This window comes from Gorilla gorilla, chromosome 14, assembly GCF_029281585.2.
Source record: "Gorilla gorilla gorilla isolate KB3781 chromosome 14, NHGRI_mGorGor1-v2.1_pri, whole genome shotgun sequence".
NCBI classification, from domain to species: domain Eukaryota; kingdom Metazoa; phylum Chordata; class Mammalia; order Primates; family Hominidae; genus Gorilla; species Gorilla gorilla.
This window is the reverse complement of record NC_073238.2, coordinates 125,670,393-125,697,374: the sequence shown is the minus strand read 5'-3', so window position 1 is coordinate 125,697,374 and position 26,982 is coordinate 125,670,393. Positions and strand designations below refer to the sequence as shown.

Here is a 26,982-nt window from a genome sequence, read left to right as displayed (position 1 = left end):
CAATCATCCTCCATCCTCACAGCCACCCCGAGGATGAACATTTCCCCCCATTTTCCAGACAAGAAGCCCAAATCCCAGAGAACTTTCCCAGGGCCATCTCTCATGGCCTGCAGGAGGGACTGGAACTCAGGCAGGGCTCTGTCAGGCCTCTGAGCTGGAGCTAAGCCATTGTAACCCCTGTGACCTGCACATATACATCCAGATGCCCAGCAGGAGCCAAGAAGTCTGGAGCAGCCAAGAAACCACAAAAGAAGTGAAACAGTCAGTTTCTGCCTTAAGTGATTAACCAACCTTACGACATTCCAACATTATGACTTGTTCCTGCCCTACCCTAACTGATCAATTGACCCTGTGACATTCTTCTCCTGGACAATGGATCTCATGATCTCCCCACCATGCACCTTGTGACCCCCATCTACTGCTGACAACAGATAACTACCTTCAGCTCTAACTTTCCACTGCCTACCCAAGTCCTATAAAGCTGCCCCTCTCCTACCTTCCTTCGCTGACTCTCTTTTCGGACTCAGCCCACTTGCACCCAAGTGAATAAACAGCCTTGTTGCTTACACAAAGCCTGTTTAGGTGGTCTTCTATATGGATACGCGTGACAGGCTCCTTCCTCTAGAGGGGGCTGGTGGGCACCCACAAAACGGTATCCGTTTAAAGAGAAGCAAATGCAAATTCAATGAACATTGTTAAACTATAGGGCTTTTATTTCCCCCTAGGTTCAAGTTCTGGACTGCCGTCAAGTTAGTCAAGTTTTAAAAATATGGATGACGATATGACCACATATTTGGTATTTGGTATTTGGTATTTGGTATTTGGTAAGGAAGCCCCTCCTATCAACCTCTGGCCTGTACACGAAGGGGGCTGGATGGTTATCTGTGGCTTTTTCCCAGATAACCTGGTACGAACTGCAGACAGTGGAGGGAACTGATTGGTTTGGGGCTAGAATCATATTCCAATGGCCCATAGCTTTACTGCTGACATCTAAGAGTCAAACTCTCAAGAAATTAAGGAAGACAGAATTTTAGACCATCACACCTAAAAAGTGCCTGGGAGCCTTGCTTCTCAAAGTGAGGTCCAAGGACCCTCAGCGTCTGCATCATCTGGTTTGGGGAGCTTGTTAGAAACGCCCAGCGGCAAGCCGGGCCCAGCCCTCCAGCACCAGCACCGCGTTCAACCTGATGCCACCGATTCCTGTGCACCTGAGAGGCCCATGGCTGAGCCGTCCCCTCCTCTACCGCCTCAGCCCTGCCAGCCCCCTGGAAAGATGGTGGAAACTACGGACTCCCTGGCCTCACCCTAGGGATGCAGACCGTGTTGGTCTGGCTGAGCCTGGTGCCTCTGTGCTTTTCTAGGGCTCTGCAGGTGATGCTAAAATACAGCCAGCTGAGAACCACTGCCCCGGGCCAGAGCCGTCCAATAGAAACACAGCATGAGCCGAAGATGTGCTTTTCATTGTCTAGTGGCCACATTAAAAAGATGCAGATGAAACTCATTGCAATAACATTTTATTTCACGTAATGATTTCAACATGTGATCAGTGTCAAATTACTAATGAGATGTTTCAGTCTTTCCATCACGCTGGATCTCCACAGTTCCATGTGTCCTTTGCCTTCATGGCCATTTCCATGTGGACAGCCACACTCCAGTGTGTGAACGTGTGGCCAGCGCCCGCAGTTCTGCTCTGACCTCTCGTTTTACATGTGGGGAAACTGAGGCCTAGAATGCTGGGACTCAGAGCATGCAGTCCTGACCCCTGCTCACATCGATGCCCTTGGGAAACAGTCACCTCCCAGGACTTCTCTGCCAGCATTGCCTGTGGAGTGGGGTCAGGAGTAGAGGGTGGGGCCACCTTCCACCCAGCAGGGCCTGGGACTGTGGCTGTGAAGGCTGCACGGCCTCGAACAGGGGCTCCCGTGGGAACGCAGGGCCCCCAAGTGCTGGGCCCTTTCCAGGAGCTGTCGCTGTCAGAAGTCAGGCTTTGCTCCCTTTCCACATCTGGGTGGGAGAGGCCTGGGAAAAGCTCTGCCTGCCTGCGTGTTTGATGGGTTACGTGGATGGATGAGTGAGCGCTCCAGTGAATGAATGGATGTTCCCATTCTCGCTCCTGCCGCCCCGTCCACTTTCTGGGTACTCAAGCGAACTGCCCCAGGCAGGAGTTAGACTCCCCAGGGTCAAGGAATGGCTGTGACCGTACTCACTTTCCTGGTGAATCTGGCGGTTGCCAGATGCTGAGAGTTTTAGTCCTGAGACCAGCACCTGCTCCAGCCAGTGTCTCAGCCACCCCCGGAGAAACAGTGGCCTCAGAAAAGGATTCCGGAAGAGGAAAGAGTGGCTGGCGTTTCTGATAGTTTTCCTGGGTCCTGACCAACTAAACCTAGAAGGAGGCGGCAGCTCTTACCCCCATCCACACCCCCAGATTTCTTCTAGGTAGAAAGCTGAAAGCATTGACAGTGAGAATTCAAATCCCTGTGGAGGTCAGCGCAGCCCACCCAGGCAGGCCAGGCCGAGACTGTCTGTCCAGAGCTTGCTGTGGGAGGGCAGTCACCACCATCACGTGCAATTTCAGAGCCTCCGAGTCACCACCATCCTGTGCAATTTCAGAGCCTCCGAGTCACCATCACGTGCAATTTCAGAGCCTTCGAGTCAGGCAGGGGATGAGGCCTCACTAGGGCAAGGGAAGCCCAGGTCCCAAGGAGGCTTTGACCAGGGGCACTCGGGGTGGCTCATCAGACGGGCGGCAAAGGGTTAGTGAGGGAGCGTGTGTGGCTTTCTCTGGTTGGCTCCGAGTTGGAAGCGAAGACAAAAGCCATAGGAGCTGTCGGTGATGGATGCATTCCTGGCCCTCTGGGGCTGGCTAGTCCAGGGATTGCGCTTTGGCTGCCTGAGTCGTTGCTAGAGGAGGTCTGATTTCTGGCAAGTCTTACTGCGGAGCAGGCCAGCCCCCTGGACTGGCTGCTGCAGGTGTGGTTGGCTCTGTTTTGATGGTTGTGCTCGTCATTGTTTGTATTTCAGCCTCTCCTGTCTCAAAAAATTCAACCATCAGCAGTTAGACATGGTTTTAAAACAAAGAGCTTCCTAACCTTGTTCCACCTGCTGGCTTCATCTCTACCTAAAGCATTTTTCTAGCCCTGACCAATCTCCCTGAGGGTAGGGTGGCCCATGGAAGGGTCAAGGCAGCCTTTCACCCTGGGCAGCTCACCATGGGGTGGCTCGGCCTCCTGCCTCTCTTTGGCCCCCAAAGCCCTGACTGCTCTCCGAGCAGGAACCCGCCTCCCCGCAGCTGGGCCTCCATCCGCCCATCTCAGGGAATCCCAGGGTGTCTGCAGCTTGAGGAGTTTGGGTCCCCAGGAGGCCACTCCCAGCTTCGGGCATGGAGTGGACTGGGTCACAATGGGCCAGGTCAGGGACTGTGGGTGCAGTTGTTAGAGATAGAGAGTTGCAGAGACAGCCCATCCGCCATGGACGGGGTGATCCCCAGTAACAATGGGGCAACCGAAGCCAGAGTTGGCCAGGAAGTTCAGACAGTGCCCCAGGAGGGCTCACTTCTTAGGGCGGGTCAGCTGAATCCTGTCCTGTGCCTGCCCCAATCTGCCCTGGGGACAGGGCATTTGCCCTTGGTGGGTGCTCTGTTACTGCTGACCTGCTGTGCCTGCTCACAGCTATAGAATCCTGACTCCTGGACATGGCTGGCTGGAGTGGGACAGAGACCAGTGACTGAGGCTGGGCTGTCTTTGGCCCCCAGTACCTGGGCAGTGTCTGGTTCAGATGAGTGCCCAGTAAATGCTTGCATTCAAATGCATATCCACTCTTCTCCAAGACCCCATCTCACTGGACACCACGACTGTTTAGGAACTTGGAATTCCTAAGATTGGTGCTTCCGTCCAATCACTGGCCCCAGCGGACAGAGCCTGAGTGGCAGCGCCCAGCCCCTTGGCTGGGATCCTGGGGCACCCACGGCTAAGAGGCAGGTGGCACGCAGCTCTGGTCCGGCAGCTCCGCAATACGAGGCCATGTCCCTGAGGTTGTCCTGGCCTCTCTTCAAGCTCATGCCTCATGATCAAGGATAGTGTCCACAGTGTCAGACGCCTCATCCACTCCCAGGGCAGGAGGCGGGGGTGCAGGCCTGGACACTGGTTCCCCTTTTATCAGGAGGAGCAAATTCCTTGCAGAGCTGGTAGACTCCTCCTACCTTACAGGGCTGTAGCCCACCCAGCCGCAGGGGGCCTGACTGGGGGCACACATTGCCAAAACCCAGCTCTGTGAGCGAGAAAGAGGGACAGCACGGCTGCTGGGAGAGACACCAAGAGCCCAGGACAAAGCATTTTTCTCGGGCGTATTGGTGGCATCTTCATTTCCAGCCTCTTCCCCTTTACTTTTGAATTCCACACAAGCTGGTCCTAGGGAGACCAGATACCCACTTTGCCTGGGGCTGAGGAGCTCCTCATTGAGGGACTTTCTGGGCTAAACCCAGAGGGCCCCAGCACACCAGGACCCACTGCCCAGCCCAGCACTGCAGCCTGGCCTGGTGACTGTGCTGCAGAGACAGCGGTGACTCTCAGTTGCCACAACACCTGGCCATGGCCCAGGCTCCGTGCTGAGCACCTTCTGCATACACTGCTTTATTGGACCCTCAGAAAAGCCCACAGGCAAATACATACCCCCGTTTTACAGACAGGAAACCAAAGCTCAGAGCCGTGAGGATGCTTGTCCAAGATCACATTCTGGTGGGAGCAGAGCTTGTGAGTTTTTTCTGGGTCTGTCAGGCACAAAGCTCAGGGCTCTCATGGTAAAAGCTCCCTAGGAGGGCCCATAGGGACGTAAAAGAAGAAAATGAGGCTGTGTTGACACAGAGATCAGGAGCGACGCTTACTCACACACAGAGGGCAGCTTTGGGAGAGCCTCAGAGATGGGACAGAGGGACCCAGGGCAGGAAGGAGACAGGACCACGTATGGGCCAAGCGTCCAGCCTTGTACCTTTGGGGGACAATGTTCAGTGTCCAAAACGTCCAAATGGTCTCAGTTTTTCCAAAATTATTGAGGGAGGCAGCGGCCTGCCCACCCAGAGAAGGTTCTTTCGAAAGTCAAGTCCCACATCCCCTGGGTTCCCGGAGTTCCTGTTTCCCATTCACTGTGTGTACAGATGGCCTTAGGGGACAGGAGCCAAGGGCCAGCCCTGTGGGGCCGACTCTAACGTGATCTTGTGTGCTTCTCCCAAGATGAAATTCTGGTCCAGGAGATTTTGGATCTGAATAAAACAACACCGAGTGAAATGCCAAGTACAGCATCAACATTATCAACACCGATACGTAAGGAAAAAAGCAAGCACACCCCTTTCTAACCCTCTAATTGCCCTTATTCCTGGAGGTCTGTGGTATGAAATACGTGACCCTATAATTTGAGCATTAAGACCAGCTACTTCTGGGGCAAGGGCACATGGAGAAGTGAACAATATGGCATCTAAAACCATTTCTACAGCTTCCCGAGACAGAGGAAGTCAACCCTAGACTGGCAGGGATAATTCCCTTTACTCTGGGATCTCTGGAGTGCGTGTTCAGGCACGTTCTCGCCCTCGGGAGCCACTGCAGGAACACAGGGCACAAGAACCTGAGAACCCTGCACTAACCAACACTTTACAGTTCCTCCCACATGCGCCCATGCTCTCACTTCACACTCACCCAAGGCTTCTGAGAGAGCAGGGCAGTTATCATCACCCCATTTGACAGAAGGTAAAACCAAGGTCTAGCAAATGACTTGCCCAAGGCCATACAGTGAGTCATGAACCAACACAAAGAATGGCCTTCCCCAAGTGCAGCTTCACATGATCAAAGACATACGCAAGGAAATAGAACAGCACATTTAGAACCAAGACAGAGTACTGAATCAACACTTGCCAAGGAGAGAACTGGGAATCAGAAGTCCCCACGCAGTGCATGAAAATGTATTCAGCAGCAGGAAAGTTCAGCACTCTCTTGAAATCTTGCACCCAGAATGTAAATTTCAGTTCCTAGGATTGGTTCACCTGCCATCTGCCAAGGTCCACACTGTTGGTTCAAGGGAGTCAGAGGGCACCTGACTCTGTTTACACATTCACTTGCCAACGCACATTTCCAAATAGAGCTTGCAAACCGTATTAGCATCCCATCCCTACATTTTAAAATAAAGCATGGGCCAAAAATGTTTATACATGTGTAATCAAGAAAACTTTTCCCCATTTTTTCCATGTTCTTAATCAAAGAAGTCCATATTAAAGAGGATTATGACAACAGCACTTCTCAGAAACATCAGAAAAAGCTACCCTCTTCTGGGAATACAGGCAGATTTTCCTTCGATGGTAATTTCAGCCTTGCAATTACCCCTGCCCAAGTCCAGCTGTAACGGAAGAGGCAGGAGGCGGGCAGACGCAGGCAAAAACATCTCCTTTGTGGAGGATAAACCCTTGGTGGGAGAATGCCCCGCTGCCCCCAGTTGGGCAGATCTCCCGGTCTCTGTCAGGACTGAGGGACCCCTAGCACCCCCGACCCCCTGCCATGGGGCCAACCCTGGAAAAACCACAGCCCAGAGAAGCACAGCAGAAATGTCTCATGGGCAGGCAGATGTCAAGACAGGGAGGCAGGTGCTGCCACAATGCCTGGCCCTCTCTCCCAAAGCTTCAGCTATGTCACTTCTCCTCCCCGGGGCAGGCGCAGAGAAAGCCAGAGTGCCCCTGGAGGGTTCCCTCAGGAGTAAGGAAAAGCCTCCCTCCAACAGATGAGTTTGCTGCAAAAAATACAAGTGTGCAAAGGCTCAGAGGGTGAGGCACTTAGACTCCATAGGGTGTGAAATATCTCCTCTTTACCCTAGAGATTCAAATCCAGAAAGGACACCTGCCCAGAACACATGTGCAGGATGTCTGTGGTATACCCCACACCCACGACCAGGTCACAGCTCCCGAGCCTAATTATGCTCCAGGCACCAGGAAGAAGAGCTTATTAAATACACATCCCTGAGTCAAGCATCTCTGTTGGGGCCCAGGAATCTGCATCCCAATCCATTCCCCAAACAGTCCCCCAGTAAGCCAGCCTCTGGAGCCAGGAAGGATTGAACTGGAGATTTTCTGGGCTTATGCAAGAATAAGATTCTATTCAAACCTAACATTCTTAATATCTCTGAATTTTTCCCATTCATTGGCTTGTGCAAATTGCCTGATGTTATGGGTTAAATATCACTGGGCATCTTATTGGCGGTCGGCCCCATGGCAGGCGAGGTCACAGGTGAGTCTACAGGAGGGACCTCAGGATCCAGCTCTGTGCATCAGACCCATGAACGCACTGAAGGAATGAGAGGAAATAAGAACAGACTGAGGCCCGGAGGCCGAGACTGAGATGGAGGCAAGGGGGACGGTCTGAGTCTAGGGAAGCGGCGGAGGAAGAGGGGACAGCATAAGGCACACCTGGCTGTCAGAGAAGCCACAGAGAAAAAGCCCTCCAGGGCCCCGGGGCCACAGCCACCCTCTGAGGGCATGGTGGGCATGAGGGCAGCCCAGGAAGTCAGCCCACACAGTCCTGAGCCTCCACCCTGTCGTTGCTGCCTCCTCTGCTCAGCCCTAGAGGCTGCTTCAAGGCCTCCAGGTGGAGCCTCCCTCCCTACACAACTCCTGAGCTCGGGACAGCACCAGACTCCTTTGGGCCCCAAAAGCCACACTCTAGTGTAAATGAATCAATTTAATTGAATTGTTTTGCCCCTAACCACCAAGCCAAGACCAGCTGCATTAGGGACTGAGCGAAAAGAAAGGTAAGTGATGAGTTTGGGATAATGGGGAGGGCCAGTCTAGAAGGGGACGTGAGGACACACAGGCTAACATGACAGCCTGGTAGACTGGGGAGAGGGAAGGCGTGGTGCCTAGAGATGCCAAGCAAAGGGAAGGCAGGGGAGATTGGAGAGGAGCGTCCCCACGTAGGGTCTGCAGTGAGCAACAGATACTTGGTGACATGGTGTATCAGTCTGTTCTCACGCTGCTATAAGGACATACCCAAGACTGGGTAATTTATAAAAGAAAGAGTTTCAACTGACTCACAGTTCTACAGGGCTGGGGAGGCCTCAGGAAACTTACAATGGCAGAAGGGGAAGGAAACATGTCCTTCTTCACATGATTGCAGGAAGGAGATGTGCTGAGCAAAAGCGGCAAAAGCCGTTATAAAACCATTAGATCTCATGAGAACTCACCCACTCTCACGAGAACAGCAGCATGGGGGTAACCGCCCCTATAATTCAACTGCCTCCCACTGGGTCCCTCCCATGACATGTGGGGATTATGGGAACTACAATTCAAGATGAGGTTTGGGTGGGGACACAGCCAAACTGTATCACATGGCATCTCAGAAAGCTACCAGTCTGCAATAGCTGCTCAGTGGGCAACTGATGGCAAATTTAAGATGTTAAGTGGCTCTATGAATATTCAGACTTTTTGTTTGTCCAAATATTTTGTTGAGGTGGGCTCCTCTACCTTCACAGTCACCAGGGGACAAGCAGGCTAAGGGCCCTGGGCAGGAACAAGGCTGGTGGTGTCACTTACCCCTCTTACATATGGGGACACATGGCAGAGGCTTCACATCCTTAGGCCCAGGCCCACCGTGCTGGGGGCGGCCTTCCTAGGAGCACCCATCACAGCTTCCCATCAGAGCACTTCCCATGGGGACCGTGCAGCAGGTAGGACCACAGGTGTTGCTGTTTGCATGGTCAGAACGGCCCGGTGCCCACCACTCCCTATGGCCTGTCCAGCCCTTGGAAGCTTCTCTGGGTGGTGTTCCAGGCTCCCTGAAGGGTCAGGCCGCCAGGCCGGTGTCCATTTTGCTTCTCTCCACCCTCGATTCTGGAAACACCCCAGCTATGCAGGAGCAGATGCAAATCCCAATGCTTCTGGCATCAAAGACAGGGCATTTCCTTGGCCGGGCTGCCCCTTCCAGAATCCCACTCCTCCTCTTCAAACAGAGGCACCTGACAAACACCTGGCATGAGGCCTGGCTCCCAGTAGTGGGTTTTGTATCCATTTATTCCACAGGTAGGGCCATCCCAAGGATCCTGGTCCTCATTGTTTAGGGCCAGCCCGAGCTCCACCACTGACTGCTCCAAAGAGAGACAGTGCAGGCTCTGCAGAACCGGCCGTGGGCCCCACACCCTGCAGTTATGAGGCAGAGAGGTTTCAAAGTGGGGCTCAAAGGAACGAAAAACTCTCAGTTGTCACAGCAGGGAAAACCCTGTGGACACTGACCCCCTCCACCCCCCAGTTAGGCTAGCTTCCTTACACAATGGAAAACCTGCAGACACTCACTGGCTCTGCTCCTGGGGCTAGGCTAGCTTCCTTACACAACGGAAAATCTGCAGACATGACGACGAGGGAAGATGGAGCCTATCATGTGATTTCTCCTTGTTCTGATGCCTGATCTTTTTTGGCATAGTCTTTTATATTTGGCTTCTTAATGATATCAATCATATTCTAGTGGACGTTCCAAGAATGGTCTCAGAAGATAAAGGAAAAGTGGCACACAGCAGTGACTTCACTTCACTTGCCGGTGAAAAGACAGAGGGTGGTAGGTCTACACTCTCAGATCCAACCAATTCTCTCAGCATCTGTCGGAGCTGTTGGGGCATGGAACGAGGTTTATGGTGGCTCTCCAGGACTGGGCAGGGTCGAAGCTAATGGCCTGGAGTCTAGAGCCCCATGGCATGGCTGAAAGGAAAAACAAGAGCTTGGAGTTAAGTCATCATTTTTTGTCAAATCTTGATCATTGTCCTTAATTTTTCCCACAGAAGAGGAGAGAGAAACAACGTGCGAGATGAAAAGCCTCGCAGCTCTGGAAAAGGTCATTGACACTCTTCCAAGAGCTTCAGGTAAACAGAACGTGAGACCCTTCTGATGACAGCTAAGTACCAGAATGGTTGCTGCTAGGGGATTTCTTTTCCCACTCAGCAGACACGTGTGTCTCTGAGCAGCTCCAGGAAGAGCAAGTGAGTCCAGCCCCCAGGTGGACCCACCTGAGCTCCACGGGAGCCCCGTCCAGACATTCACCTGTCCCAACAAGTCCAAATTCAAGGAGTCGCAGGCCACATCAGTGAAAGCATGCTCGCCTTCTCGGCCCAGGAATAATCAGGACTCATAAGGCTACCACCACCCACCTACTCAAGGGTCTCAACCACGTGATGACGGGAGCCTGCTCCCCCATGACAGGCCCAGGAAGGGCTCCCACACCCCCTTCAGGAGGCCCCCCCACCCTCTCGTGGGGTGGGGAACCCCAGTCCAGCCCTTCTCCACTCCCTGTTCACACAGTCCACCACTGTCCGCCTGCTAAGAGTTGGCCATGCAGATCCTGTGGCTTCTGTCCCTGGCCCCAGGCTTCTCCTCAGAGCTTTCCAGAACACCTGGGAGCCAGTCCTGGGTGAGGCTGACAACCCTCTTGTCCTCCCGGTATCCCTGAGTCACATGGCAGCCCATTGTGCCCAGCCCCTCCCCCCATACCCTGCAGCACTTGCCCGTCCACGCAGCCTGAGACCCTCCATCTGGAGTGCGTCACACCATGAATCCCAAGCTGCTGTCTGTGAACGCCAAAGACTTTGGCAAATGAGTCATTGCTGAGCCACATGGCTGGCTTTTCATAGCCCAAGCACAGAGCCAGATGTTGAGACCCTGTCACCTTCACTCACCTCCACTGGTGCTTCCCAAGCACCCACGACGTGCCAGGCACTGTCCTAGGCTCTGGGGTTTCTCACATAAAACAGAGAGCCCCGCCTGGGAGCTCACCTGCTAGAGAACAGTTAGGTGGACCTCCCTGTCCCCTCTTAAAGCATTGGGGTTCTGACTTTTCCATCCAGCCTGTCGGCTGCTGCTCCCAGCCCCTCACTGGCCACAAGCATGGGAAGCCGGCCAGCTCCTCCTTTGTTAAAATGCCGAAGAGGACGGTCCCGGGAAACGTCACTGGAGACCTCCCTGCTACACGAGTTGTCATCGAGCACAGGCCAGGAGCTTCTCTGAAGTGGGGCCCCCAGCCCCCCCATGTTCAGACTTTGCCAGGCCAGTGTCAGTCCCGGGACCACAAAACCCCAGGCCACAAGGTCTGCTCGTGCCCCCAGCAGCAGGGACCAGGCCAACACAGGTGGTGTAGAAAGGGCAGTGAGCGGTCGTTCAAGCTACGGCCAATTTCCCAGACTGTGCTGCTGTCCAGGACAACCTCTGCTGCTTTAGATACAATTTCATGATTGACCTTGTCAAGGTTCCAGTTCCCTGGGACCTGACTGTTCTGCAGGGAGAACCACAAATTCTCCTATAACTCTAACAGCAAAAGACAGGGGCCTCTGCACTGATGAAGCTCCTGTATGTCACCAGCACCTCTAGGTGTGGCCGTCGGCAACAGAAGCCCCGGAGTTGACAGTGGGGACTTCCAGAGCCCTGGCAATGTTGAACAGTGAAGAACCAGGAGTCCCCAACCTCCTGGTACTGACATCCCAGGAATGAGATCCACAGCCGGCCGCCATGAGGGGAGGAGAAGGAGGACCAGCCCAGCTCCGCCAAGCTCGGAGTTGTCAATGGGTTTTGAGGGAGAGTGCGAGGGAAATGACACTGGACAGGGTGGCCCACGGGAGAGCCAAAGGCAGCCTGACGCAGCCAGTGCCCCCTCCGTCCTCCTGCCCCAGACACATCCATAGGGCTCTCCCCTCCCTCCACAACTGAGTGCTCAGTTCCTCCTGTCCCCTGGTGTCCCCCCAGTCCTGCTGGTGCCCATCTCCCCTCACACTGCACGCTGCCAGGCTCAACTGAGCCCCCATCCCCGTGCCCATGCCAGCCTGGCCCTCTCTGGGCCTCTTGAATGCTAGCACACCCTGAGCACCCCCAGGGGCCATCCCAGCACCTCCCACTCAGACGACCAACCGGCCTCACTCCATTCGAGGTGCCTCTCCCTGTCTCTCTTTCCAGTCACCCAGCATCTTCCTGGGAAACTGAAAGCAAGAATTCTGCTCCCTGAGCCCCACACCCACTCATAGAGCCAGAGGATCAGGCTCTGTTGGGGGCTGGGTGGGGCTGGAGCACAGGCTTGGAGCCGGTCTGACCTAGGTTCCTATCCCAACTTGGCCCCTGTGAGCTGTGTGACCTTGGGAAGACCTTGGGCAAATGACCGCACATCCTAAGCCTCCGCTTCTTCATCTTCAAAGTGGGATAATCACAGCACCTGTACTGGGTGTTGAGGAGATGGAAGGAGATGCTGTCTGCAGAGGGCTGAGTGCAGGGCCCGGCACACAGGGAGCGCTTGGTACTCACCCCCTGCACCTGGGGAAGGCCACCCTGTGCAGCCCTAAGAAGGCGTCTGTGTGGGGCGTGGACACTCAAAGAAGTGGAGTCTAATGCTACCAGCCACACCCGTCAGCTTCACAGCCCATGCTCATTGGTGGAGTGAGCCACGGTGGGTCTGAAACACAGGCTCTAAGAACAGTTAATGAAACACCCAGTTTCTCAAGAAACTCTCTTCTTTCCAACAGGAGATCATCTAAAGCAGAAGAGAAAGCTGCATGAAAGTGTACTGAGAGCCAGTTACTACAGGGGGACACCACGCCAGGCTAGGACTAGGGCCGCCAGCAGAGCCTGCACTCACTACTCACTCCCACCCTTGGGAGTGGAAACTGAATTATGGAACATTCTGTATAAAGGAAAACTGTCTTATTCTAAGGATGACAAACAAAATAAACATATTTAAATATTAAGTTAGAGGCAACATGGTTTTTTTCCTTAATAAAAAGAGATGAAAACCTAATTGACTCTGGAAAATAACAGCATTCGAAGCTTGCTACTGTCTGATAGCATAAGCTTTGAAGAAACATAACCTCAGAGCCTGCATATTTGTCAGCGTTCTCCAGGAAAACTAATAGGATGTGCGTGTGTGTGTGCGTGTGCATGTGTGTGTGCGTGTGTGTGGATGTGTGTGCGTGAGTGTACATGTGGTGTGTGTGTGCATGTGTATTTGTGTGTGTGAATATATGCGTGTGTGTGAGATATTTATAATACAGAATTGGCTCATGTGATTATGGAGGCTGACAAGTCCCAAGACCTGCAGAGTCTACAAGCTGGAGAATCAGGAAGAGCTGATGTTTCAGTTCCAGTCTTAAGGCAGGAAACAGCTGGTGTCCCAGCTGCAGGCAGGCAGGAGGAGTTCCGCGTATTCAGGGCAGAGCCAGCCTCTGTCTTGTTCAGGCTTTCAGAGTTGGAGGACACCCACCACCCATCTAGGGAGGCCCGTCTGCTACAATCAGGCTACACACTCAAATGCTAACCTCTCCCAAAACACCCTTACAGACACACCCAGGAGAATGTTTGACTGAATATCTCAGGATATCACAGGCACCCTGTGGCCCAGTCAAGTTGACACATAAGATTCACCATCACAGCCCGTGATGGATTATGTCTAAGAACAGAGTCTAGGAAAGTCTGCCCTCTCACCCTTTCCTATGGCAGCACATTGCAAAACACACATACACAGGTGCAGAATATGTGTGCACACAGAGAACACCACTGCCTCCTGGTGCTCAGCAAGGGCTCTTTGCGCTTTTGTGGTGTGGAGAGGGAACAGCATTACCAAAGTGTCTGGGTTGAGTGTCACAGAAAGCCAGGGTTCATATTCTGCCTCTGTGTAGTCAGGCTAGTCACGACCAGGGGCCAAACTCAAAGGTTGTTAACAGTATTTTGAATGTCAGCCCTGAAGGAAACCAAAGTCTCTACAGAGGAAAACAAAACAAAACGAAACAAAAAACAAAACGCTTTCCAATTCCCAGGAAATAACTCACTTTCAAGAAATTTTCAATGCATTGAAATTCCAGTTTATCAAAAGGGAAAAAGCTATGGTGAAAAGAGAATGGAAGGTCGTTGGGGAGCTGGCAAAGACTTGTACAGATAAACCCTGTCATCAGTACTTCACCTGCAAAGGACTCAACTCACCAACATTCTCTGGGAAACAAGAACCTTTCTTTCAGCAACTGTCAGCTTGTTGCAAGTTTTTGTATGCACACTGGTTCTGGCTGTAGACAAGCTGTACCTACCTCTGTTCAACACATTGATATGATCAGGCTGGGGGGTGTTATTTACATCAAAGTGTGTGATTTTTTCCATTTCTCCAGAAAGGCAGGAGAAGTTCATGATCGTATCTTAGAACATCTCTAGATAGAGAACTTTTGTTCCCTAGGGACAGTCTTAGCAATGGATTGGTGTTCTTTCCAAAACACCATTCCAAAGGCGGTTAGAAATGGAATCAAGTGATGCCATTTTATTTGTAATTCCAGCTGTGCTCTCTTCTGAAAAGACAAAAATGTCCCATCACCTCTTTCCATGATGTCCTGCTACTGACTTACTCAGTAACCAGTGAGTCACTAGTCGCTGCCTCAGTTTTCTCATCTGGAAACAAGGGGTTGCATGAAAGGCCTGGAAGGGCTATTCCAGTAAAAACAGTCTCTGATTCGAATCCCTCAGTCCTTTGTTCGCCCTTCCAGTAAGTCGGTAGCAGGGCAGGATGCAAATATTTCTGATGCCCAACACTATCCTATTTCTACTAAACCATTCCATAATTGTTTATCAATACATGGATCAACAAATGGATATTTCACTGTTTATTTATTTATTTATTTATTTTTGAGACGGAGTCTCACTCTGTCACCCAGGCTGGAGTGCAGTGGTGTGATCTCGCCTCACTGCAACCTCTGCCTCCCAGCTTCAAGCGATTCTCCTGCCTCAGCCTCCCAAGTAGCTGGGACTATACAGGTACCCACCACCATGCCCAGCTAATTTCTGTATTTTTAGTAGAGACAGGTTTTTGCCATGTTGGCCAGGCTGGTCTCGAACTCCTGACCTCAGGTGATCCACCCACCTTGGCCTCCCAAAGTGCTGGGATTACAGGCATGAGCCACCACATCTGGACTTCATTTTTGTTGTTGTTGTTGTTCTTTTTTTAATTTTTAGTTTTTCCTCAGCCCTCCCCTCAACAACTGGATATTTCAAAAAGTGACTATTTCGATGTGAATTATTTTCTTTGTCTTTTGGCTCTATACTTGACTTCCAAGAAACATTTTTAGACTACTTTGTGATTGATGAATTGTTCCCATGCACATTACGTCACTGAATCCTCACAAAAGTGCTGTCAGATAGACATCACCTCCACTTTATATGAGGAAGACTGAGGACTCAGAGATAACCAACGACTTACTCACCGTCACACCATCACGTGGCCAGTGGTCAGTGGGGATCAACATTCCAGCCCAGGCCTTCCAATCCAGAAGCCACAATCTCCCCACTAAATTTTTTAAAATCACGACCACATCATTGTTTGCCAATCAGGATATTTTGATGGAATCAATTTTCCCCCAGGGAATGCTCTGACACCGTACTGACCCCAGATAAGACTGTATTAGTCCGTTTTCATGCTGCTGATAAAGACATACCTGAGAGTGGATAATTTATAGAGAAAAAGAGGTTTAATGGACTCACAGCTCCATGTGGCTGGGGAGGCCTCAAATCATGGCAGAAAGTGAAAGGCATGTCCTACCTGGCCGCAGGCAAGAGAGAATGAGAGAACGAGTGAAAGGGAAAACCCCTTATGAAGTCATCAAATCTCATGAGACTTATTCACTACCCTGAGAGCAGTGTGGGGGAAACTGCCCCCGTGATTCAATTATCTCCCACCAGGTCCCTCCCACAACACATAGGAATTATGAGAGCTACAAATTCAAGATAAGATTTGGGTGGGGAAACAGCCAAGCCATATAAAAGACAAAATATACAAATCCTCTTTCATTATCTTGCTATAGGTTGAACAAGTGTGCTTGACCTTTTCCTTTCCTGTTCTACCCCTAAATCTTATAACATCTCTCATTACAGTAATTTTCAAAACTAAAACTTTAATAATTTAATATTTTGGTCACATAAAAATGTTTCCAATCTAAGTGACAGTATCAAAAAACAGCTGAATCAGCATGTTGGGTCCTTGGCAGCCAAATTTTCATCCTCACCCAGTGGCACTGCGGGAGCAATGCTAGCGGCAATGCCAGTCACAGCCAAATTCTGCCCCACCTCCTTCCCATACTGGCAGGGCCCAGCAGGGAGCTGAACGTCCACCCCCACCCATACCTACATGCAATGCATAAATAGCTAAGTGCCTGTCCAAAAAGACTGAAGAGGACTCACAGTCTTACAACATGATGCTGAAAATGTTCGGGGCATGATTTCAAAACTGCTGAATATACCAGGAACTAGGATGATTGCAACTTGAATAAGAAAAGACAATAAACAGATGCTGTAGTGGGTTGAAACAGTGGCCCACAAAAAGATAAGCTATGTCCACCTTTTGGAACCTACAAATACAGCCTTACTAGGAAGTAAGATCTTCATAGATGTAATTAAGTTGAGGCTTTTGAGATTTGATAACCCTGGGTTCCAAATTCGCCGACACATATCCCCATAAGAGGAAGGCAAAAGGAGATTTGAGTCAGAGAAAAGGAGAAGGCCATATGAAGATGGAGGCAGAGACTGGACCTATGCAGCCCCAAGTCCAGGAATGCTGTCAGTCACTAGAAGGAAAAAGCAATGAGTGCAATCTTCCATGGAAGACCCTCTGGAGAGAGTATAGCCCTGCTGGCACCTTGATCTGTCTTCTGGCCTCCAAAACTATGAGAGAATAAATTTATGTTGTTTTAAGCCACACAGTTTGTGTTGCTTTGTTATGGCAGCCCTAGGGAACCAACACAGATGTGAACACTGAGATGATATCTGACACGATTTTAAAGCAACAATTCTAAAAATACTTCCATAAGCAATTATAAACCCTCTTGAGACAGAATTGAGAAGCTTGGAGATAAAAGCAACAGGTTGCCTCTTTCCCGCCCACCCCCTCCATCCCACCAGGTTTGAATGAGCACCCCAAGGACCTGGTCTGTTACAGACAGATGAAACATTTTATTTAAAGATAGGAGGGCCAGGACTGGGGCTGTGTGAGGGCTTGCTTTAAATCCTCCACTGCCTTAATTTCTTCAGGGGTCGGGTTCCCTTTTTAGTAACTTAAAATACAGAATCTTTGTCCTTTGAACATATGAGTCCATCCATAACCTACAGTAGCCAGTTAAATCTAAAAATTTTTGGAGTTCTCTCTTTGTCTTAGGCAAGGGCAGACCCACTATTCCCGATATTCTCTCTGCGTTTATTCTCTGCTTTCCTTCACTAATTAGGTGTCCTAAATATTTAACTTCTCCTACAAATTGCGATTTGGTTTTGGAGACTCGCAACCCCTTTTCCCCTAGGAAATTAAGTAAGCTTATGGTGGCTTCTGATACGTCGGCCCTCCTTTCCCCAGAAATTAGAAGATTATCCACATATTGTAACAACTGGGTTTCTTTGGATGGTTGGAATTCCTCCAGAACTTTTTCTAAGACTTGACCAAGTAAGTTTGGGGCTTCCATGAAAACTTGTGGCAGCACAGTCCAGTGATACCTCTGCTTTCTCCCAGTTATGAGGTTTCCATTCAAAGGCAAAGAGGTCCCTACTCTTAGAGTCTAGGGGACATGGCCAGAATGCATCTTTCAAAACCACTATGCTGAACCACTTATGTTTATAGAGTATTTTATTAAGGAGGGTGTAGGGGTTAGGCACCACAAGATGTCAAGTTTGGACAATTTTATGTATAGACCTTAGATTTTGCACTAATCTGTATGACCCATCTGGTTTCTTTACTGAGAGAACTGGAGTATTGTATAGTGACATACAGGGTTTCAATAACCCATCTTTTTTTAAGTATGAAATCAATTTCTATTTTTAACTAAAAATAAATGCTTAACGTCTTTCCAAAATCAAAACTAAAGACAAACAAACAAAAAAAAAGGGTGGAAACATATTTTTTCTTCCCTGGGGAAACCACTAAGGCAGATATTGTAGCAGAGCTTGGTTTTTTCCAGAGGACTAATCTATGCAAACAGAATCTCTCTCCAGCTTGTCAGTTTTATCTACCTGGCAAGAAAAAAACAAAAACAACCCCTCCCCACAAACACAACACAAAACAAGAGACTAAAAAATTTGGGAAAAAGCTTTTAACGCGTTTCTGCAAAATTCTTTCTGAGGAGGTTTAGTACAGGTACTACCCACCAGCAACTTAGCCGGCCAGGTGAGTTGGTGCAGAAGCACTTAGGGTGAATTAATACCAGAGTCACCGTGTGCGACTCAGCCACCTCTCCCAATTACCACAAGGAGGTCTTAGAATTGAATTTCAGTTTCAGCAGATATTTCAGATTTACCTGAGCAATATCATAGACAATGTACTCATTATACAGTAGACAGGTGTCATTCACACCAGATGAAACCCTGGTCCCAAGAAGAACCTCTACACCATCCAGAGTGATACTAGCTGAAAGGTCAGGAGTAGTTTTGCCCAAACCTTTGACACTATGCTTGCCCTTGGGTAACTTGCTGATATGTGAAGCATGCTTCAGTTCACACACGTTTCCAAGGGCAACTTCTTCCAACAGGATTAACCCTACTGGGTCTTCCTAAGATGTATGGCAGTAGTTGGCACTCTTGGAGACAAGGTCAGCGAAACAGATCACTTTACCAAACATGTAGCCCATCACAGGTGCTTCAGGTGGGGCTATCCAAAGACGCAGGGACAGGATCCCAGCAAAGTTGGTGGTCCTGGACCCATGCCACAGCAACCTTCAGTTATGAAGCTGCCTAAAGGGCTTGTAGTGCTGGCACTCCTCTTCACACTCTATCTTAAAGCTATCAACGACTTCCAAGTCATATGCATCGTGTGTGGTTGGTTGCATGAGTGTTCTTAACATACTTCCTGATGATCTCAGCTTCTTCAGAATCTCTGTCAACCACCTTAATGTCAGTTTTGAGCTTCTCATAGTTGACATTGATGGAGTCCTTGCTGCTATCGTGAGACCCTCCCCTGAGCAGACCGTAGGCTACCTCAATGTCCAGCAGGTTGTCCAGCATTTCTACCTTGGCCTGCACACTGTCTGCATTGTTCAGGAGCAGAGGCTCCTTCATCCCAAAGTCGTGGGGGATCAGGATGTAAAAGCGATTTGAGAGATCCAGGATCTGAGAGTCGCTGCTGCCCTGGGACACCACCTGCTGGACCTGAGGATGGAGTACGCAGCCTGGATTTGCCTTTTGCTCAGCTTCCCCAAGGGCATCTGAAGGTCGATCTCATACCCCACCATGGCTTTCCTCATATTTTCCACATCAAAGATCATCTTGATGAGGTCCTGAACTGGCTTGGGGAGCATGGACTTGGTGCCAGGATTTACTGTCGGCTTCTTCACTGCCTCTTTGTCCTGGCCGTAGTCAATCTCCAGGGGGTAGAACTTTTTGGGATACTTTGTGAATTTTTGGAGTGCCAAGCATTCCTAGTTTTTCTTCATATAATTTCATGAAGTGTTCAATGGTGTCCTCCTTGGACAGCATCTGTTCCAGTTTGTTGCTACCGATCACCATGCCCACACGGTCCCAGGACTTGAATATCCAATGCCTGCTTTCCTTGTCATCCTTCAGCAACTTCAGCTTGTAATAGGAGTCGGTTCCTTTAACGATATCCACCAGGCTGAGGGTGGCACTGAAGACCTTCCCACCTTTCTCCAAGACATGCGCAGAGTGTTCCAGACCAGAGTCAGGATCCACAGCTGCTCCTCCTTTAAGAGTTCATTTAATTCTCTTTTCAGATTTGTTGATACCTTCCTCCTTGACCTGGCCCTTGCTTTTTTTGGAGAGCACAGCTCCTGACTTCCCTCTTGGGGCTACGACTTCAACAGGCTCTGCCTTCACCTCTGCCCCCCAGGGGGACAAGATGTGCACTGAGAACAACTCCTGGAGCCCCTTGGTGGAGGCAGAGAAGTCCTGGAGGAAGTCCTTAGACACAGCTCAGATGTTGGCTTCTTTCACGTCCTCCGTCTTCTTCTTCTTCTTTTCCACCTCCTCTATCTTCTTCTTCTTCTTTTCCACCTCCTCTTTAGTGCTGATGCACGGGGAGGCCTTGTTGGCCGTCCCCATCAACTTTCCCCCGAGTTTCTCAATTGCGGCCTTCACTTCATCCTTGTTCCAGGAAAGCTTCCCAAGAGTAAGGATCTTCATGTTGGATAACGGCTTATCTGCTGGAGCAGAGGCGTTCATGGCAGCAGGCTCGGAGGCTGTGGAGGGTGGGGGCATGGCCGCCACTGGGTCACTGGTTTCTGGGGGGAATATACGGTCCTGCTTTTTAACCTTAAATTTCTTGAGTTAAGAGATTTCTCAGTGGGATCACCTATTCCTTCTGGTTGTGTGTCCATGTCCTGACCATACACTTGGTCCAGGCAGTGACGTCCCTGGTGCAGTAATAAGTGTCACTCTTGAAGACCAGCTGACCTGAGCATTCCTCACAGGGAAGGAGGGCACCGAACATCATGCTGTCAGCTACTCGGTCCAAGATCGCCGACTCCCTGGAAGGCACCTGCTGCCTGTTGAAGACGAGCATCTCCTTCAGGTCATTAATAGAACACACTTTCTTTAGCTCGTCCTTGATGTTCCAGATCAGGTCGTTCTGGGCCTTTAGGGCCTTTTCAAGCTTACCATCCTCGTCTTTTTCTTTTTTAGATTTCTTCTTGGCCACTTCATCCACTCCATCCACCTCATCGCCTTCTCTCTTTCCTTCACTCTTGACTCCTGGGAGCTGCTTCTTCAGGGTTTCTTTATCCTCTGCAGCGAGGAGGGTGAAGCCCTTGAGCTGACTCGCACTGTACTCCGGCTGGAAACCCAGCTCCTCCCTGTTCTTGACAAAGCAGCCTGGGTGGTACCAGGGGTCAATCATGCCTAGCTGTGGCTTCTCAGGGTCCAGCATCTTCTTGGATAGGCGCATCTGGCCCTTTTCTATCTTCTCCATAACACCTCTTGCACTTGCTTCCACTGGACTTGGCCTACTCTGCTGCAAAGTCACCCAGCGTCTTCTCTGCCTTGCTACCAATTCCATTCTGGTCTTTGCCCGTCACTCCTCCAGCGTCCGCTGTCTTCTTGACTTTCTGTTGGTCATCCCACCAAAGCTCAGAGAATCCATCCACCTCAACGTCAGGGTGCCGCATAGAGTGGCCCACCTTCCGCAAGCAGGAGAAGTGGTACCAGTGTGGGACTTCTCCATCAGACATGGACTATTGCACCATGATGGCCATCTGGAGCGAGTCCTTGGGGATGCTCTCGCTGCATTTCTCGCAAGAGGTGCGCCCGCTCTTGGTGTACTCCGCTCAGTAGAGCTTATCCGAGGGCTCTGCCATCCTCCCACAGTTGCCGCCAAATCCCAGGAGCCCGACGCGACGACCTGGAGACACGTGCTTCCGCCGCCTGCGCCTGGAGCTTCCGCCTCGCCGCCCCGCCCACACTCACCTGGCCGCAGGCTCCCGAGTACCCAGCTCAATAGTTCGTCTTTAATTTGTCCTTCTATTACCGGTTGGAGACCCTTCCTCCCTTCATGGGTATGGGATATTGTTTCCTGTAAACTCTTTCTCCTGGATGTTTTCCTTCAGTCTGTAAGGGTGTGATTTTTTAATCCTCCCCTGTTGCCTTCCTTAACCCACAAAAGGGGATTAATCTTACCTTCTTCCTCCTCTGTTAGGAGAACCATCATTAGTTTTATTTGTCCCTCCTCTACTCCTAATCCTAAAGCTAAATCTAATCTACAATCAGGTCTCAACCCAGGAGGTTAGTTCCTGCTTTGGGAACATGTAAGAGTGACTCCTTAATTGGTTCTGATTCCTGCCTAATTAACATTTTCTTGAATATTGGAACTTGAAATCCCTCCCCTTTTACTCTGATACTGTTAACTTTTCCTTAGAGGGTATGTGCCCCTTGGTGGCTATATTAAGGAAGAGCAAGCCACTCCAGTGTCGACCAAAAATGTCATTTTTTTCCCCTTCGGGTCCCACTCTCAAGTTTATGAAGGGTTCCTTGTGGGACCTGGTTAGAAGGAACCCCTGATTCCCAGTCCTCATTAAAATTCATAATGGGGATTACCTTTTCTTCCTTTTTCCATTCCGGACGTTCTTTCTTAAAATGCCCCAGTTTCAGCCGGGTGCGGTGGCTCACGCCTGTAATCCCAGCACTTTGGGAGACCGAGCCAGGTGGATCACGAGGTCAGGAGATCGAGACCATCCTGGCTAACACGGTGAAACCCCGTCTCTACTAAAAAATACAAAAAAATTAGGCGGGCGTGGTGGCGGGTGACTGTAGTCCCAGCTACTCCGGAGGCTAAGGCAGAAGAATGGCATGAACCCAGGAGGCGGAGCTTGCAGTGAGCAGAGTTGGCTCCACTGCACTCCAGCCTGGGCAACAGAGCGAGACTCCATCTCAAAATAAAAAAAAAAAAAATGCCCTGGTTTCCCACATTTGCAACATCCACTTACAGTCTTGGGAGTTTTTCCTTGTATTTGCCTCCAGTCTCTTTGCTGAGACCTAGTATTATCTTGTCCCCTCTGAGAGGGGTCTTGATCTCATCTCTTTCTGATTACTTCCTCTACAGTGGAAAACATGATTTTTGAATTCTGTTTTGCTTCTCTTCCTCTCTTCCTCTCTTCTTACAAAGACCTTCTGAGCTTCCCTCAGTAATTCCTCAATCGGTTTCTCATTCCATCCATCAATGTTTTGTAGTGTCTTAGTAATATCAGGCCAGCTTTTAGTTACAAAATTAACCTTTAAAACGCCTTGCCCTACTGGGTCCTCTGGATCTATTTCCTGAGTATTTTTTCATTTGATCCCAGGGCCTCTGCAGAAATGCAGAGGCAGTCTCCTCTTTTTCTTGTTGAATCTCAAATGCTTTCAAGACATTTTGTGTCCCAGGAATGGAGTCTTCAATCCCCCTGATTAGTTCCCTAAGGCCTTGCATTTGGGCCTGATGCCTGGGGTCATTGTTATCCCATTCAGGATTCGCATTTGGGGATTTCCACTCAGCCAGTAGGACTCCTTGCCCAGGAGGATGCTGTCTCACCCAAATGATCATGGCTGCCCTTCTAATTATTGCCCTCTTTTCTTCAGTAAACAGGATATTCATGATAAACATTATCTTAGCCCAAGTATAAAAATTGGGTCCTAAAAATTGATTTAGCTGTTCTGCTAAACCAAGGGGATCTTCTAAAAGTGGCCTCATTTCCTTTTTAAAATTCCTAACCTCAGTACTTGTTAAAGGCACACTCATAAATCCAACTTCTCCCAGTCCCACAGGGCCTTCTTTAAGAGGAAACATGTTGGACATCTCCTGTTTAGAGTGAATAGGGAAATTCTTAATGTTCTTCTTACATTGCTTTAATTCTTTCCTTAAGTTCAGATAAGGATTTAAGGGAGCAGTGGGTTTAGTTTCCTCATGGCCCCCAGATTTCTCTTCCTCCAGCCTTCCTGTTGTCCCCTGATCTCCCTGTTCCTTATTTTGTGAGATGTATGGCGGGGGAAGAGGGGGGTACGCAAGTGTGTTAGGGCATCCCAGGGCTTTTTATCAGGTGAGGGCTCTTTACTATGCTCTTTTTCTTTTTCTTTGAGGAGGAACATGGGGGCTAATTCCCTGACCCAAAAGAGAGCATAACCCATCTTTTCTTGTGAGGATGAGGTTTTATTATTCATATGTGGAATTAAAGTTTGGCACACCCAATCCTCATCTGAGCCAAACTTAGGCCAAAAGACCAAAGGCTTACAAATGGGATATTTGGGCCCAATAAGACAGCAATCTTTATCATCCTTTGCTTTTCCTTGTCCCTGGTTTGAGGGTTGTCCCTCCAAACCTGCAGCATTCTCCCCAACAGACTATCCGTGGGAATGTCAGAGGCAGTCTCCTTAGTTCTCTGTTTCCTTTGTTCCCTAGGCCTAGAATTTTCAGTTAGTCTCTTTGTCTGTGCTTTTCCCTTGGTATGCAGCCCCTGCTACAAGAGCTTTCTTGTACACCCTGAGAATGGCTTCATCCATCTCTGGCTGTTTCCCTTGTGGGAGAACAGAACCACAGATTGGGACTCCACACTTGCCTTGTATCTAAGATACATCTCAGTCACACACACTTGACCTCCAAAAATGCCCCACCACCAAGGCAATACTTACAGTCCAATTTTCCGACCTTGGCTAGTGCAAAAGGTTGCCTGGTTTCTGCAGTGCCTGCTTTTTTACCCTGTGTCGTCTCCACTGCCTCCTGAATAACAGTCTTGGGTTTGTTTATGACTTCTGCAGGAGCTGCTATGCCCAGACAGAGTGGGCCACCTAAAGTGGGTGGGATGCATCTCCCCTCTAGGCTGGAGTCCCACTCCATGCAGGCACAGATATCCCGGATGAGCCCCCAGGTTGTGAGAAACAAACTCACCGCTTCAAACCTAAAGAAGGGACTCAGAGACACAGAAAGCAGCAGAAGCGAGACTTTTAATGACAGTCTTGCAAGATTGGGGGCCTGGTGGACAGGCACACTCAACACGGTTACCATAAGCAATTTATCCCCTAGTGCATGGGTCCCTCCCCTGATTCCTCATAAGATGAGTACTATGGGGTCACAATCTTCCCAGACATTGCCTATTGGTCATTGAGTAGGGGCTTTTAGGTATATTTTTAGGGTCACCTCACTGCATTCTGTTGCAGTCCACAATGTGTTGCAGTTATAGTTAGCTCAGGGGCTTTTTAAATATTTGACCTATGACCTAGGTAGGCAAGTTGATGAGAATAGATAAAGCAAGCTATTTTGGAGGCTAGTAAACTTTTTTTCTAGACTAAACTTCTTTGGTTTGGGTGAGGGCAACTAAGGGGCCCCAACAAGCAGGTGCTGGCTATCAAAATAGGGGCCTTGTGTAGTCTGTTCTTTGGTGGTTTGCAGACCCAAGCCTATTCGAGGTACTTTATCTTGGAAATGGACCACCACATACATTATTTCCTTCAATACCTATTAAGACAGCTAAATTAAAACACAGTGATAACACCAAATGCTGGTGAGGAGGCAGAGAAGCTGGACCTCTCATGCATTGCTAGTAGGAATGTAAAATGGCACAGACACTTTGGGAAATTATTTGGCCATGTCTTATAAAATGAAGCACAAAAATACCATACAACCCAACAGTCACACTCTTAGGCATTTATCTCAGAGAAATAAAAACTTATATTCACACCAAAATCTGTACACAGATATTCAGAGTGCTTTTATTCATAATTGTAACAACCTAGAAATAACCCCAAAATGTTCAACTTTGGTATATCCAAACAATGAAATACTACTCACCAGTGAAAAAGGAGCAATCCATGATACAAACAATCTGGGTAGATCTCAAAGGCAATTGTGTTCAGTAAAAAAATCATAGGGGCATTACTCTCAGTGGAAAAAGCCCACCTCAAAAGGTTACATACTGTGTGATTTCTACAACATTCTCAAAATGACAAACCAAGAGAGATGGAAAACATCGTAGGTGCCAGGAGCCAGGGACTGGGAGTTGGGGGTGCAAATATAAAGGGGTATTGTAGCCTGCACAACATGGTGAAACTCCATCTCTACAAAAAAATACAAAAAAAATTAGCCAGGTGTGGTGGTGCATGCCTACAGTCCCAGCTACTTGGAGGGCTGGGAGGTGGGAGGATTGCTTGAGCCCAGAAGGTCGAGGCTGCAGTGAGCAGTGAGCCAAGATCTTGCAACTGCACTCCAGCCTGGGCAACAGAGGGAGGCCCTGCCTCCAAAAAAGAACCTGGGAGGCGGAGGTTGCAGTGAGCCGAGATCACACCACTGCACTCCAGTCTGGGCAACAGAGTGAGACTCCATCAAAAAAAAACAAAACAAAACAAATAAAAAAACAAAACCAACAACAACAAAAAAACCCTAAAAACTGAAAAAATAAATAAATAAAGGAGTCATGAAGGAACTCTTTGTGCTGGCTCAATAGTTCTGTAACTTGAATGTAGTGTTGGTCACATGAACCTGCACAAGGGGCAAAATTGCACAGGACACACACAGACATGCACACATGCATGCAAATGTGGTGCACATGGCATGGGGCTTATAATACTGTAGCAATGTCATTTTCCTGGCTTTGATATTGCACTACAGTTAGGTAAGATACCATCATTGGGGGAAGCTGAGCAGGAGGTACCCAGGACCCTATGTACTCTTTTCACAACTTCTGTGGAGCTATAATTTATTTTATAAATTACTTCAAAGGTTTTAAAGATGTTGAGCCCAGTATCCTCAGCAGTTATGAAGTGTGCACAAGTCCAGGGATTTTTCTGAATGCCCTAGGAGACGTATAATTACAGGCTTCAGAAGGCTTACAATCTAATTTTATGAACAAAAATAACTTTATGAATAAAAATATAAGTTTAATATTAGCTAGCAAAAACCAGTGATAAATCAGTTTATAGATAGCAAATACTGAAGATTTGCTGCTGAGCTGGAAGTGAGCCTTCGTTGTGCATCTAATCTGACGGGCACTCCAGGGAGAAGGAAGAACCCCCTGAAGGTGTAGAAGGTGTGGCGGCTGAGCAGGGGAGATTGCCTCTGGGTGGCCATGGCTGCCACAGAAAGCCTTCGTCCCTGCTGTGTGTGGGACGGGATGGAAGACACTTTGGAGTGACACTCCTCCCTTCTCCATAGTTTCAATCCTTTGAAATTGAATGAGAAATGTTCCTCATCTCTCAAAATATTCTTGCCTCAAGAGTACAATTGTTCAATATTCATTTGAATATGCTTTCGTTTAACTAGTATTTGCATGTTATATTATTCTCCTCTTTTATTTTCAACTTTTTTGTGCCCTTATATTTAAGATATCCACCCTTATATTTAAGGTATATCTTTTGCAAACCACATATAGGAGGATTTTAGAAGTCTACTGCAACCATTGGTTTGCCTTTAACTGGAGTATTTACTCCACTCGATGAAATGTAACTGGGGATGTAGTTTGGCTTCTATCTGCTACCTCAGTATTTGTTCTCTATTTGTCCCATCTGTTCTATAGTCCTTT

The 26,982-nt window shown here is 49.2% G+C and overlaps 1 long non-coding RNA gene and 1 pseudogene across 1 annotated transcript; both read right to left on the bottom strand.

Annotated features, from left to right (window-relative positions):
- Window positions 1-1,498: 1,498 nt before the first annotated feature.
- On the bottom strand, window positions 1,499-23,267 carry LOC134757022 (uncharacterized). Its single transcript, XR_010130627.1, has 4 exons — window positions 22,037-23,267; window positions 8,561-9,715; window positions 4,668-5,254; window positions 1,499-3,027 (listed from the first exon to the last, which is right to left on the bottom strand). It is a non-coding gene; the product is annotated as an uncharacterized lncRNA (long non-coding RNA).
- Window positions 16,889-22,027, bottom strand: LOC129526494 (poly [ADP-ribose] polymerase 1-like; annotated as a pseudogene).
- Window positions 23,268-26,982: the final 3,715 nt, after the last annotated feature.